We start from the raw sequence: 14435 nt of genomic DNA, 5'->3' as shown, positions 1-14435 counted from the left end.
ATTTCTCTGGCTTGTAGAAAAAAGGAGGATAGAATTCTCAGAGACGGTCAAAATAGCATTTATTAATAGTACAGAATATATCATATAATAATGTGATTTCATGAAACTGAAAAGCTTTTGAATGAACAAAATTTGCACAACGAGGATGCAAAGGAAAGCTGTAGATTGGGAAAATATTTACATCCAATATCTCTATTAAGTATCTGATATTGAATCTAATATCAATCAATCAACAAGCATTTATGAACTGCTTAGTATGTATTGAGTAACTGTAGTGTATGTTTGAGATACAAAGAAAGGCAAGGTCCCCATATGCACAGATTAAGCCTCTTATTTGAACTCCCTATTTCTGAATGTGGGCTTTTATATGAATCCTCCACAGAGCCCAGAACTTACTCCTTCCATCCCACTGCAATGGGCATAACAGGCTATCAAAGATAGAAACGTCTCAGTTGTATACAGTTCCTTAGAGATATCCTTCCTGTAGAAGAGTCCCTGACTACACTATGAGAAAATGGACTGAAGGGTCTATTGAAAAATAGCCCACCATGGGTCACAAATGCTGTATCTGTGGGTACTGAAGGTCCCCATATGCACAGATTCAGCTTCTTATTTGAACTCCCTATTTTTTAATCTGGGCTTTTATATGAATCCTCCACAGAGCCCAGAACTTATTCCTTCCATCATTTTTGATCTTCTAAATGCTCAACTGCATCCCTAACTCAATTAAAGCTCACTGGGAAGTAGCATTTTGATATTTGATGCTTTAGTTCCTCATTAAGATCTCAATTAAATATTTTGATTAGAATTTTCTTCCTGCCAATACAAGATTGCTCACAACTGTTAGAACTCATTAGTGCAATTAACAAGGGATAGGTCCTATTGCTGGATTCTCATCATTATGGCAATGAACATACCCAGGAGATGCCCAGGATTCTACAAATGTACCAGCAGTTTTTCCATGAAAGTCACAATCCAGTCCATTATAGCCTCTACCAAGTCCCCTATAATGAATGACATTCTTGCTAGATCATAGGCAAATGGAAATGATTGTATTTCAAATGCTGATTTCCCAGTACTCCTGGAACACCCCAGGTCCTTTCATTTATCTCTCACTGGAAACAAGTAGAAAAATAATAAATATCTCTGGTGGTGGAGGGGCTGGGCAGATGTGGTCAAATGAACCAGATGGGTCTGTGGAGCTACACATGTATAGTTATTGTCCTCATCTTCTTTAACTGATCACCCAATTGCTGTGTAATATTTTCTTGCAAGGATTCTTAACATGGGGCCAGTGGACTTGTAAAAACATAGTTGGATAACTGTAATTTAATATAAATGACTGCCTTTGTAATTATATGTACTTTTTATGCATTTAAAAACATTATTCTGAGAATGTGGTCTCCAGGCTTCCAAAGGGATCCATTACAGAAAATATGTTAATAACCCCTATTGTAAAGTAATGGGAGGGGGCAGCTTTTCCAAGGAAGATGAGTAACAAAGAAAGGATCCTCAACTACTGCTGCATTTGCTTTTCCTAGAAGGAAAGCGTGTTTGTTCAGGCCTTGTCACACATGCATCAGGCTACTAAGTCTGAAAATCTTCAGTAGCACAGATTTGCATAAGACAAGGGTGGGGAACCTGAGGGCTGGAGGCCACATGTGGATCTCTAGGTCCACAAGTGTAGCCCTTTAACTGTGACCTCAAGGCCGCAAGTTTCCCACTCCTGGTATAGGATTTTAAGGTTTATAAGTCACTTGCTTGAATTATTCTCCAGGAGAAACAGTATGTGACAGCTGGTTATACTCTGTATGCTACTCTCCCTTGCATAACCCAGAGGAACCCCTTGGATGTCCAAAGGAGCCAATTGTAACTATCTCCACAAGGAGGCAGGGAACAGTTATAAAATGATAAAAGCAGAAAATAGAGAAACAATCCCAAATATTCCCTATCAGTTTTATGGTCAACTTGTTCACAGTACCACACCTTGCTGTTTCAGAAAATGAAGAGCTGATGATTAGAGGGGAGTCTGCAATTTATCACTTCTGTACCTTCCATAATATACTCCACTCTCATTCCTCACCCCTGGGGTGGAATTGCTGGCAAGTACATCTTCTGCAGGTACATCGTCCACACTCTCAGGTCCCTGTTCGCTAGGCTGTTAGCCATATGTTTTTCTTCCAGTGTAGGATGACTTTGCTATTATGACATCTTAAAGCAATGTAAGGGATTCAAGATCCAAATATGTTTTGTATTCAGTGCTACTTTTCATTTGGCTTTTAAAAAACAAACAAATCCAATAATTCTCAAAACTTTTCTATCCTTTACCACAGACAAAATCACCATTACTTAAAGAATTATTTGGGGGGGGGGGGGGAGCCAAGATGGCAGAGTAGGAAGAGGCACATACCCTAGCTCTTCCCCCACAGCCCATAAAATACCTGTAAAGAAAGACTGTCAAAAAATTCTAGAATAGCAGAAGCCACAGAAAGATGAAGTAGAGATTTCCAGTCCAGGGTGACCTGGAAAGCCAATGGGAAAGGTCTATCCAAGCCAGACAAGGAATGCAGCTCAGCCTTGGCTGCAGGCAGGCCAGGAACAGCAGGGCTGGAGCAGGCCTTGGGGGCAGAATCCCCAGTGGCAGCAGAGATCCCTCAACCCACAGGTGCCAAAGGTCAGTGAGAGGGCTTTTTTAGCTGGCCAAGAAGGGAGCAGAGTCCCCCCATAGCTCCGGCCCCAGGTGGTGGCAGCAGAGGCTACAGTGGGCGGGTGGTGGCTCCCACAGCAGGCAATAGCTGACATCCATTGTTGGAGGCCTCATTGCAAAGCCCCTGGAGGAACCGAGCAACGGATCTGAACCTCAGCCCTCAGTGGTGGCCCTGTCCCCACCTAAAGCCCCTGAGGGAATTGAGCAGCTTATCTGAATCTCAGCTCCAAGTTCTGACTTGGCAGGACTGGAGGTGAGGTGGTTATGGAGAGGAAATTCTCCTACTCACAGATTCTGGACACAAAAGTTTCTGGTTGCTCCCAGACCACTGCAGGCTCTACTGTGCCACTTTGGAGGAACTGAGATCTTATAGGTCCCAAGAGTATACCCTAATCTTGACAAAGAACCCAAAAGTCAAGTCACTGGCTGGGAAAATGCCTAAAAAGGGAAAAAAGTAAGACTATAGAAGGTTACTTTCTTGGTGAACAGGTATCTTCTCCCATTCTTTCAGATGAGGAAGAATAATGCTGACCATCAGGGAAAGACATAAAAGTCAAGGCTTCTGTATCCCAAATATCCAAAATGAATATTCAATGGCCTCAGGCCATAGAAGAGCTCAAAAAGGATTTTGAAAATCAAGTAAGAGAGGTGGAGGAAAAATTGGGAAGAGAAATGAGAGAGATGCAAGAAAATGATGAAAAGTGGGTCAACAGCTTGCTAAAGGAGACCCCAAAAAATGCTGAAGAAAATAACACCTTTAAAAAGAGGCTAACTCAATTGGCAAAAGAGGTTCAAAAAGCCAATGGGGAGAAGAATGCTTTAAAAAGCAGAATTAACCAAATGGAAAAGGAGGTTCAAAAGCTCATTGAAGAAAATAGTTCTTTAAAAATTAGAATAGAACAGATGAAAGCTAATGACTTTATGAGAAACCAAGAAATCACAAAAGAAAACCAAAAGAATGAAAAAATGGAAGATAATGGGAAATATCTCATTAGAAAAAGAACTGACCTGGAAAACAGATCCAGGACAGACAATTTAAAAATTATGGGACTACGTGAAAACCATGATCAAAAAAAGAGCCTAGACATCATCTTTCATGAAATTATCAAGGAAAACTGCTCTGATATTCTAGAACCAGAGGGTAAAATAGAAATGGAAAGAATCCGTCAATCACCTCCTGAGAGAGATCCAAAAAAGAGAAACTTCTAGGAATGTTGCAGCAAAATTCCAGAGTTCTCAGGTCAAGGAGAAAATATTGCTAGCAGCCAGAAAGAAACAATTCAAGTATTGTGGAAATACAATCAGGATAACACAAGATCTAGCAGCTTTTACATTAAGGGATCAAAGGGCTTGCAATATGATATGCCAGAAGTCAAAGGAATTAGGATTTAAACCAAGAATCACCTACCCAGCAAAACTGAGTATAATACTTCAGGGGAAACAATAGTAATTCAATGAAATAGAGGACTTTCAAGCATTCTTGATGAAAAGACCAGAGCTGAAAAGAAAACTTGGCTTTCAATCACAAGAATCAAGAGAAGCATGTAAAGGTAAACAGGAAAGAGAAATCATGAGGGACTTACTAAAGTTGAACTGTTTACATTCCTACATGGAAAGATGATATTTGTAACCTTGAAACTTTTCTCAGTATCTGATTAGTTGGTGGGATTACAGATACACACACACACACACACACACACACACACAGAGCACACAGTGAGTTGAATAGGAAGGGATAATATCTAAAAAAATAAAATTAATGGGTGAGAGGAATATATTGGGAGGAGAAAGGAAGAAATGGAATGGGGCAAATTATCTTTCATAAAAGAGGCAAGAAAAAGCCTTTTCAATGGAGGGAATAAGGGAGAAGGTGAGAGGGAAAAAGTGAAGTTTACTCTCATCACATTTAGCTCAAGGAAGAAATAAAATGCACACTCAGGGTATGAAAACCTATGTTACAACACGGGAAAGTAGGGGAGAAAGGGATAAGCAGGGTGGGGAGGATGATGGAAGGGAGGGCAAATGGGAGGAGGGAACAATTAGAAGTAAACACTCTTGGGGAGGGATAAGGTCAAAAGAGAGAATAGAAGAAATGGGGGAACAGGATAGGATGGAGGGAAATATAGTTAGTCTTACATATCATGACTATTATGGAAGTCATTTGCAAAACTACACATATTATAGCCTATATTGAATTGCTTGCCTTCTCAGTGGGGGCGGGTGGGGAGGGAGGAAGGAAAAGAAGTTGGGACTCAAAGTTTTAGGAACAAATGTTGAGTATTGTTCTTGCACACAACTGGGAAACAAGAAACACAGGTAATGGGGTATAGAAATTTATCTTGCCCTACAGGACAAAAGAGAAGATGGGGATAAGGGAAGGGAGGGATGTTAGAAGGGAGGGTAGATGGGTGGTAGGGGTAATCAGAATGCTTGGCATTTTGGGGTGGGGAGAGATGGGGAGAAAATTTAGAACTCAAAATTTTGTGGAAATGAATGCTGAAAACTCAAAATAAATAATTGATTTAAAAATGATTAACATTAAAAAAGAATTATTTGTGGTTCTTTTTTTTGCTCATTTCTCTGCAGAATAATTTTAATAAGCTGATCAAAATGTCTTAAGTTAAATATTTTGAAGAAATACAGCGATTTTTCTTAGGTCTTGTTTTAGTAGTCAGCCACTTCAACCAGCTGGCAATAATTATCAAGCCAGTTGAGTTATATTTTTCCCTTTTTAGTGTTGTCTATGTATTGTCTTACAAAGTTGGGCTCTCCCAAGACCACATTCCATATTTTTAAAACGTGTAGAGAAAGAAATAGTATTTTCTAGACAGAAGTTTTAAAAATTTCAACATTTTGCTCTCCTTCCCTTGGTGCTAGAAGGAAATGTCAGGCTGTTATTTTGTTTTTTGACTTGATAGATTGAGCCACACACACTCTTTTGTTCAGGTTACTAGTGAGAAAATTTCTCCTTTTCCTCTCTGAGAATGGATGGGAAATGTTTTACTTTCTTTTTCTGTGGAGCTTACTGCAGTTAATATGTAAAACAGTCCTGGCATTCTCATCCTGATAATTTCTGATATTAAAATAAATATCTTATACATGGAAAGAATCAGGGAATAGGAGAGACAATGATTATAGAATTAGGAGTGGAAATAGTAAGGATTAAGTTATAGAAAGAATACATAGTAATATAAAATAAAGGCATGATAGTTATATTCTACAAAATGAAATTATGTGTTACTTGGATTATTTTAGATGTCCATGCTTATACTAAAAGTATTCATAATAGACTGCAAAATCTGTGATACCACCCTGCTGACTTAAAAATAACTAATATTAGAAATGAAATTATTAGAGGATTACTGCCAGATGATTAGCATAATTAAATGTTCTCAACCTTTATTTCAGAAAAATAAGAATATAATTTTATCTTTATGTAACACATTACAAATTTTTCCCTAGTAATAACAAGGCAAAACTCATAAAAAAAGATACTTGATAACTTACCTTATATATATGTTAGAAAGCACACTGGTGAAATAACTACAACCAACTTGATTTCAACCAAAGATAGAATGTCTGAAACTTTTCCACTGCTTTCAAAACTAGAGTAGACTGTATTTTAGGTCCCGCCCTGATTATCATTGGGAGAAAGTACACTCACATATTTGGCCATGTCTTACATTTCATCTCCTGCTTCTGGCAACAGACACGTCTAATTTTACTCAGTGACATAAACAGCTCTCACCACACTTGAAATTGTTTAGGCACCACTTCCAACACACAGCTTTAACTCGGCCAATAAGAAGAAAAATAGCATTCCTATAAAATCAACTTGTAATCCCTGAATTATGCTGAGGAGGATAGTCTTACATAACCTTCAAAATAGTCTTCAACTCACTGAATGGAAAAAAGGGCTTATTTCTCCCAATTTTAGAGTCACAGATGGCCACGTGTTACAAAATATACCTTCAAAGTAATACACAAAACTTTAGAAGTTGTGACTTTTCAATGCCACTAGGTGATAGAGTACTGGATCTGGAGTCAGGAAGACCTGAATTTGAATCCATCCTTAGGCACTTACTAGAAGTATGACTCACTTAACCTTTGCCTGCCTCAGTTTCCTCTTCTGTAAAATGGGGATAAAAATAGCACCTGCCTTCCTGGGTTGTTGTGAGGATCAAATAAGATCATGAATGTAAAGTGCTTTGTAAACCATTAAGCACTATATGAATGCTAATTATTATTATGAAAAATATTTAACACTTATTTTTGTTTCATAAAAACTGAATATTGCCTTAGGATAATCGCTGTATGAAACTCCTTAATCTATTGACAAATAACTTGCCTTGTGCCCCTTAAAATCAAAATTATTAATATTTGAGGGAGAAAACTTTTAGAATTTAATCTATAATTCCTAGCAGTGATGTCAAGAAAATTATGCATTTTAAAACATTGATGGTTCTTTTGTAGTAGATAAAAAGCAAATAAAAAGATTTTTTGTTCAGCATTTTAGTTCTAAAAAAAGTTATTCTATCCTGTTTCTAAGCAATAGCAGTTTTAAAGAAGAATGAAAAAGAACAACATAGCTTTATGATAAATTGTTTAAAAAGTGTCTAAATGCCAAACTTAGGAAGGTTCTTCATTGTTCATCTTTTACTATGGATGAAATCCATTTTATTTTATGCTTACATGAAATAATCTTTAAAAACAAAGCAATGAAAATCTGTGGTTTATATCTGTACTTCATTTTATTCTGCAGAATACCTTCTATTTTCTTTAACTATCTAATCACACTATAGTTTCCTATGAAAGTTGATGCTTCTGTCACCCAACAGCTGTAGGCCATAAATTTAGGACTGACACAGACTCAACTAATCATAATGTTACAAGACATTTCATACCTTTATGAATTCTCTGTCCATTAATTCTTTATCATCTCACTGGGATTTATTAATACGCAAAAATCAAGTCATTATTATAAGACAGTCACTAATACTTCAAAATAAATAGGAATGGAATATCTCCAAAACCAAAGCTGTTTCTATGTAACTCATTGCTTATGAAAGATTAAAATGTGATATTTATTTTTTATATTTGCCTTACACATAGAAATTCTGAAAACATTAGTTTAATATGCTGGTTAAATAAAATCTCATGCATTATGAAGGCTTCATAAATACAAAAATTTTTCAATAAATCTATAAAACTATATGGATCAAATTTATAATACAAACCCCAAAACGTTTCCCCATATCTAGGATTATTTTATTTTATTCACATATACCAATCCATTTAACATCACTAACATCTATTCTGATGTTGCAAAAGTTTCTATTTCTTTAAATCACTTTGAAAAATGATGTTTTGATTCCATTAACTGGTTATTACCATCTCCAGAAAGCATATTTCATATTCAACTCAAAACTAACATTAGACATAGTTATGGTCATAGAATTCTAGGCCTATAAAGAAGTTGCCCCATCATTAAGTTTAACTTGTAGATTTCTTGGTTTAATTTAAGTGTTGTATAGATGAAAGTGCCTGGTTACTTTTTATAATACTACTTTACTGAATTAGCATAACTATGATTTATAGAATTCTGTTGACTTCAAGCATTGCTGGGGTTTTTAGAGTTTCAAATGTAGGAGGGCTTAAATGGGTATTGTATATAAATAGTATAATCCAGGGAACACATTGAAATTTCCTCCAAAGCCCCAACAGAGAAATAGCCCCTGATCCCTCCAAAAGGTCAGTTTCAGTGACTCAGTCATCTCTCCATAATTATCCCATATTGAGTAAACAGAGCTAGTGTGATTGCCACACACTCAAAGGTGTGTCCTGTAGGGAAAAGAAATAATAATAAATTGGAATTTGAATCCCAAGTTATCAGTACAGACTCACCCTGGGTTTAGGAGCAGGAAGTCAACAATAAAAATCTTAAAGAAGAAGTGGCAAAAATTTAGAATTCACTGAATGAGTAAAATCAATGGGAAAAAATTACTGTAGAAAGTGAAAAGCCAGGTAAGGAAATGCAAATTAATCAACCATCAAGCTACGATCCAGGTACTATGTTGACTACTTGGGATACAAACTGAAAAATGAAGCAGAGCCTGTCTTCAAAGAATCTATATTCTATGAGGGAAAACTCTCTCTCTCTCTCCATATATATATATATATATATATATATATATATATATACATATATATATATATATATATATATATACATATATATACATACATACATACATACATATATATATATACATACACATCTGTAAGTATAAACTGAATATATACAAAGTAAATACAAAGCAATTTGGAATTTGGGGGGCTATGGCTATAAATGCACTTGTAATTTGGGTATTGACACACAGTAGAAAGACTATGACGTTAATCCAAGGTTGAACATTAGTAGGGCAGAATCAGGAGAAAAAAAAAAGTGACACCTTGGCAAACTTTTTCTTCACCCTCCTTTATCTCTGTTCCTTCTCTCCTTTTCCCTAGTCCCTCTCCATCCAGGTCAAGGTAGGTCAGAGATTGGATTGTAATGGCTAAGCAAACAAAGAATTTCTTTTGGCTTGGGCAGAATCTTTCATTTGCCAATATAAATTCTAGGGTTATTTATTCTTCTGCTAAGTTACTGTCTGATTAATATGGAGAAAATAGAATCTAACATTTTGAGAAAAATTCCGTTTCATCACCCTGATTAAATTGGGGCCCAGCTAGTGAGGGAAAGAGAGAGGACTTAAGAAAAACTGTTTTATCACCCCTGTCAAAGAGCTTAGAAATAGAAGGAGGTTCCTAGAATTGTTCTCTCTGGTGGCCAACAGGGATACTGCAGCCTCTTTGGAAAGGGCTATTCCTATGTTAGGCATAAGAATCTTGGAAAACAAATTGTAAAAGTGGGTTAAAGAGCCAGACCATAGTAGCAATGATGTACTTCTACTATCCAGCATCTGGTGGAACACCCTCTGAATGTAACAAAATAATGAACAATTGCTTGACTTTTCTGAAAAATTCATTGGTTAAAAAGGGGAAGCCTCAATGAGGGCAATTGCTATTCTAACCTAATTTGGACCAACAAAGAGGATTGGCTGCTTAAAGCAAAATGATCTTAGAAGTTGGAAAGAAAAGTTGGGCATAGTTTGACACATACTCTAAAACTGGGGATAACAGATTTCAGAGTTCAGAAAAAGTTAGCCACCCATGACCTAAAGCTTTTCAAGAGAAGTCAGCATAGGAGAGATGGTAAAGGAAGGAAATTATCGTTGATATAGCTGCTACAAATATTATCTCATTTGATCCTCACCACAATCTTGGGAGGTAGATGCATATTATACCTATTTTATAGTTGAAGAAATTGAGACAAACAGAAGCTAAGTCACTTGCCCAGGGTCATACAGCTAGTAGACATCTGAGGCCAGATTTGAACTCAGGTCTTTCTGACTAGAGGCCCAGAACTCCATCCACTGTACTATCAGCTGCTAGGAAACTCAAAATAAGACAATTCTAACAAAACAAATACAAATAATTCCAGTGAGGAAAAAAACAGAGAGCTGCCTAAAGAATCTTAGAGATGCTTATAGAACTCTGGCCATTTTAGATTTTTTAAAAAGACTTTTATATAAGATGAAAACAAAGGCACATTAAGAGAGAAGTGATGCCAAAGAATAGCAAAGATTTACAGTAAATATTGTAAGGACATTAAGTCTCTGAATGAGCTTGTGCTGCTGCTGAGTGTTAATGAAAATAGAATTTGTTACCTATGTTGGGGGAAGAGGAAAGAAAAGAAAGCATGTACCAGTGTTTATGATAAAAGAGATAATGATAATAGATGATGGAAAGAAACAACCATTCAACTTTTATTTTGCTTGTTTTCTTTTCTAAAGAGGATGGTGTTCAGACAAGAAAGGAAAGAACAAATCTGTTTCAAAAGAGCTGACACCCAAAATAAGTGTGGAATTGGTAAGAGAGCATTTGATTGCCATTAACAAGTTCAAGTCATCAGGGTGGATGAACTATATTGTAGGTTCTGAAAGAACTGATAGATATGATGGCTGAACTACCAATAATCTTTGAAAAACTGGAGTGAAACGGAAAGATATCATAAAGACAAACAAATGTTATCCCACTTGGCAAAAAAAGGGAAGGGGTAGAGTCTCCAAACTATCAACTCATTTCTGGCAAATTTCCAGAAAATATTATAAAAAGGGATTGTTTAATATAGGATACTATAAAGAAGATACAACTCAACTTTTTTGGGGGGGAGAAGCTATTTAGTCCAATCCATAGATGATCAAGAATCCCTTCTAAAGTATATCCAGCCTTGGCTTGAAGATTTCTAATAACAGGGAACCCACAACCTCTTGATGTTGTTAGGAAATTTTCTTTACATAAAGCCTAAAATTACATGTTAACTTCAACAAGCTGGTCACTGTTCTTCTCTCTCATAAAAAAAGTCATTATATCTAATGCTGGGGCAGCAGGAGGCACAGTGGATAGAGTACTGGCCTTGACTAACTTGAGTTCAAATTTGGCCTCAGATACTTACTGCCTGTGTGATCCTGGACAAGTCAGAATTAACCCCAATTGCCTCCCTCCTCTCTCCCAAAAGTCTAATCCTGCTTTTTCACAATTGCCCTTGAAATACTGAAGACATACAATTTCCAGAGTGAGCTAGGCCTAGGGCAGGGATGGGAAACATGTGACCTTAAGGCCACATATGGCCCTCAAGTGAGGTCCTCTAACTGAATCCAAACTTCACAGAATAAATTCCCTTAATAAAAAGATTTGCTCTATAAAACTTGGACTCAATCAAAATGCCATACCCAAGGATGGGAATATGACCTTGAAGCACCAAGTTCCCTACCCCTGGTCTAGGGTATTATGCTCTCTGTCAGAAGCATATAGATGACTATGTTCAATTCTGGGTGCCAAATTTTAGGAAGGACATTGACAAACTGAAATATGACCAGAAGAGGGTGACTAAGATGGTCAGGTAGGAGCTAGAGATCTTATCATACAAGAATCAGCTGAAAAATCTCAAGACATTAGCCTAGAGATGAGACTATTTAGGTGACAGCATGATTTCTGCCTTCAAATATTTGTAGGTCATCAAGTGGACAAGGGAATCCAAATTACTGTTTGGCTCCATAGTATAAAATCAGGAACAATGGGTGAAAGTTGTAGAGAAGCAATTAAAATCAACGTAAGGTGAAATTTGCTAGAGTTTAGAACTGGCCCAAAGTAAAATGGGCTGCTTGGGCTGGTCATGAACTGTCCTTCATAAAGAGTCTTTCAGTAGAGGCTAGATGACTATCTTGGAGGAGTCATAAAGGGATTTCATCATAAGGCAGATTGAAATAGATAACCTCTGAAGTACCTCCCAGCTTTGAAATCTTGTGATTCTGTGAAAATAGAAAAGAACTGAAGTTCCAACTCACACCCTGAAAATTGACAAAGATGATAAACTACAGAGTCAATGTTGGAGAGGTAGTACAAAGACAGTCACATTAATGCAGTTTGGTGGAGCTGTGAATTGGTACTATTGTCCTGGAAAATAATTTGGAAAAAGATGAGGAGGAAAGCTAGAAAAAAATCACAGACAAGCAAGACAGCTTTAAAAGCTACAGGATGAATTTAGTAGGCTAAAAGGAAAAGCAAGCTTTACATAATAGAGTTTTCCAGACTTATGTAAAATGATCTTTTTTTCTGTTTAAAATAACCATTTTGTGTTTAAGAATAAAAATAAATATATTTCAAAAGAAAACAATTTGGATTATACAAGAAAAGTGACTGTTACTCATGATCTTTGACCCAGTGATGAATCTCAAAGAAGTTAAAAACAGAAAGGTCTAGTATATACCAAAATATTCATAGCAGCACTTTTATGGTAGCAAAAAAGGTTTAGCTGGTACTCATCAGATGGCAAATTGTTGAAAACTGTATACATGAATCTTAACGAATGTTGTTGTACGTGGTATCATTACACATTAAGCTGCACTCCTCTGAACTTCAACATGTCCTCCAGAATCTCATCATCCTACAAGATCTTATCAACTCTGAAACTCATACCTCCTCAGGAGCCTCTGTCCCTGGGACATTTCTTTTCCTCTGATTGGAAAGGGAGAAGGATAGACAGCCAAGAACTCTTCCCAGATTCTCCATTTAAGGAGGATCATCAATTCCCACCTAGCTATACTTCTCTAGGCTTTATCTTGACACAGAGAATTTTTTACCCTTCCCCATTTTTTCTGCTTCTTTTTTTTTCAGTGTCATTTTCCTCTTTTGTCTTCCTTTGTTTCTCCAGTGCTTAGCACAGCTTGGCATAGAAGGCTTTAATGTTTACTGGATGAATGTATAGTAAGAAACGATGACAATGAGAAATTTAGACAAACATGATGTTTTAATTGATTATGTATTATGTATTAATTGATACAGAGTGAAATAAGTAGAACAGGAACATCTATTCAATCATGCCAATAATGTAACTGAAAGATCACTGAATTCTGAGGGATAGAAAAACCCAAATGGTACCAGAGAATGAATATGGAAGCATAAAATCTTTCTCTAACAAATAAACGTGGAACAATAGAGTTATTACCCTGTATGCAATGACAGTAGTGAGGTTGAATTGGTTTATTATTATTAATGGTCTCCATAGATGGTGAGACTCTACAGATTATCTAGTTTGCAGATAACAGTGGGTTAATTACATAAAGCTCCAGAAAATCATAGAACCTCCTATATAAGATCCATAATTACTAAAGAGGTCAGCCTAATTATGTACATTCAAGAAAAACTGAATATCCATATGAAGATCACCTATTTATTATTTACATCATGCATGGACAGCCTACAGAGCTAGCATACCAGTACATATATCTTGGGAAGGTATTGCAAATTCTGGTCATACAATTAGAAAATAGGAAGGAAGTGGGTTACATTATATGTGGGACATTTTTCATTGCTTTCATGGACCACCAACTTCTCTCTGAAACAAGAGCCCAAATTTCTGACACCAATATTCTTTAGATGATACTATTAGTCTCCAAATCATAGACTACCGCCAGCTCCAAGGAATCAATATTGTGAATTAAAGAGCAACTGAGAGGTACAAAGTGAGTGTAAATAGGTTACAGCATGTTACAAACAATTAAAGATGTCCTCAATGAAGCGCAAGGCTGAAAAAAAAAATGAGCCACCTATAGAATGAGAGTGATAATAATTGGGAAGACAGAGCACTGCACTCACATTCAAATAATGACAAGAGACCTAAGGGAAAACCCATTGCATGTTGAGTGGATGCAGTGAAGAAGACATCTGGGAGTATATGGACAAGATTCAGACAAGATGAGGAGTCATAAACAGGTTGGGATATGCTTTGATGGGGGAAAGGAGAGAGTACCCATACCAATATCACAAATCATTTAAATATTAAATTATAAACTTTAGGGAGTGAATATTAAAGGAATTTTATAGTGAATAATCTTATATAATGAATCCTTTGCAAAGTGAATTTTCACTCCATTATCTACTCCATAAAACTGAATTTTAATATAGTGGAGTTACTTTATTAAAGTAGGCCATATCTGCCTTTTGGTCTCTCTCCTCCCTCCCTCCCTCTCTCGTTCTCTCTCTCCCCCTCTCTTCCTCTTTCCCCACATCTCTTCTTCCCTTCCTCCCTCCACACACATTATATTATGTAGTTAAATTCCTTCTT

The 14435-nt window shown here is 36.6% G+C and overlaps 1 protein-coding gene across 3 annotated transcripts in view; it reads right to left on the bottom strand.

Moving 5' to 3' along the window:
- Window positions 1-14435, bottom strand: part of SGCG (sarcoglycan gamma) — a 324273-nt gene that overhangs the window by 262257 nt on the left and 47581 nt on the right. The window contains exon 1 of one of the 3 annotated variants that reach the window (XM_072611723.1): window positions 6215-6306. The exons of 1 other annotated variant lie outside the window; for it this stretch is intronic. The gene's annotated coding sequence lies outside the window, so the exon portion shown is untranslated. Of the gene's footprint in view, window positions 1-6214; window positions 6307-14435 lie in introns of those variants that run through there. One more of the 3 variants, XM_072611722.1, reaches the window with a different exon arrangement.

Source organism: Notamacropus eugenii, chromosome 5 (genome assembly GCF_028372415.1).
Source record: "Notamacropus eugenii isolate mMacEug1 chromosome 5, mMacEug1.pri_v2, whole genome shotgun sequence".
NCBI classification, from domain to species: domain Eukaryota; kingdom Metazoa; phylum Chordata; class Mammalia; order Diprotodontia; family Macropodidae; genus Notamacropus; species Notamacropus eugenii.
The sequence above is the reverse complement of the archived record's forward strand: the minus strand, read 5'-3'. Positions and strand labels throughout refer to the sequence as shown.